This window comes from Toxotes jaculatrix, chromosome 5 (genome assembly GCF_017976425.1).
Source record: "Toxotes jaculatrix isolate fToxJac2 chromosome 5, fToxJac2.pri, whole genome shotgun sequence".
Taxonomy (NCBI): domain Eukaryota; kingdom Metazoa; phylum Chordata; class Actinopteri; family Toxotidae; genus Toxotes; species Toxotes jaculatrix.
In genome coordinates, this window is record NC_054398.1 from 15,293,912 (window position 1) to 15,295,757 (window position 1,846).

The following is a 1,846-nucleotide window of genomic DNA, read 5'->3' on the forward strand; positions in this document are numbered from 1 at the left end:
CAAATATAGCTGAGATCTGGATCCAGAATTCATGAACAGGACATGAAGAAGCTTAGATACTTAGAGTCAGCGTGTATGGAGCAGATCCACAAAGTAGTTCAAAAATAATTCACATGACACTGGCAAGGACAAAGTTTTCAGGCCATGACACCGAAAGTACAACAGAAGTGATGAAACAAAGTCTCAGAAGGGGCCGTTGCATGAATTGTAAAGGGGACACTTGGCTCAGATGAACCACATACTGCCCTTTACGTTCTATAAATAGAGCTTAGATTATTTAATCTTAATAATACTTGATTTATTAGAAAGAGTTGAAGATGTACATTTTGATGATATGCTGGTGAATGTACACCAAAGTGTTTTAAAAAGGCCTTAAAGTGAAGTGTTACCAAATTACTTCATATGCCTTCTCCAGAAATATTTCCAGGGTAAATAGAGAGAAGTGTAAGATAGCGGGGTGTTGAGACGGGGACGCCTGTTTCTAAAATAGCAGATGCTAATTATACACTTTAGGCAACTGCTAAGGAGGGAGACGCGATGCCAAGTTTGAGGTGTTGGGATTCTGAATGTCGGCTCAGTGTTTCTGTGCAGAGTCAAGATTCCTCACTGTCACCTGAGACATACTTAGGCCACAGCATAGATATTCACTGGATGTCTTATTTACAGCCCATGTCAGTCAGAAAGCCCTCCCCTCCCTACTGGACTGGCAACTCACCTCTTGTTGAGTTGGACCACCTGCCGCTGCCATGCAGACGACCTTTTGTAAACAATCCATAGAATATAAAGTACCCCTCCGGCAGACGCCTAAACACGTGGCTCAGACCAGTCAAACAGACGAAGACTGGCCTTTTTCATTGCTTGTGACCCTGTTAATGTGGCTGTGCTCAAAATGTCTCTTTTCATTGCCTCCGCTCTCCGTGACTTCTACACAAAGTGCACCCCACCAGTTACAATTAGAAAATGCGGAAATGCTCAGTGGTTGGTAATGGATAAAAATGACTGGTTAGGCTTTTATAGAACAATGGGAAACAATGGGAAAGAGACCCTAACCCTAACCCTTTCTGATGGGTTAATATTAAAGATTGAAGTTGCTAGAGAATATTCCGAAAACAGTTTGCAATATTATATGTTTTGGATTAATGGTAATTTATATTCCTCTTGTAAATTTTGGCATCATTTGCAATTAAAAATGGTATTTGTAGGTTTAGTATCCATGCTGATCTGTAAGTCACAAAATGAACATTGGACTGTACGTATGAAAACTAGAAACAACTGGATAAGAGAAAAAATATCCAAAAAGGGACGGTGCAACAAATCTTAATTTTGATAAGTGACATACTATGAGCTTTTGTGATTCCAGTGGACCACAAGAAACTCCAAGTTTGATCCTCCTTCTCAGCATGATCCACACACAGCCGGCAGAAGTGCTGACAGGTCAATCTATATAAATGAATAACAATCGAGGAATTACTGCGCCGCGATAAGCCCTCATGTTTCACATATTAACTTAATGGGAACACACCAGATAGCAGCACTAGGCTACTTAGAGTCACTGAGGCTGACAGAAGCACTGAAGACAACCGGGCAACCCTGGGACATAACTCCCGGATTCATGTTATCACTTCTGCGTTCAGGGGTTTTCAACGTTTGACTGTGTCATGGAGATCAATCCCGGTTTTACTGCAGTAACGTGCTTGTTAACACAACACTCCCCTGTTTGTTGAAATACTGTACTTCTGTGATGTATGCGCCACAACAATGTGACAGACGAAACACCAATTCTGTTCACTTCCTCTTTTTTGTTTGCCTCTATCATAGCAGTTATCTCTTATCAGAGTAATGTACA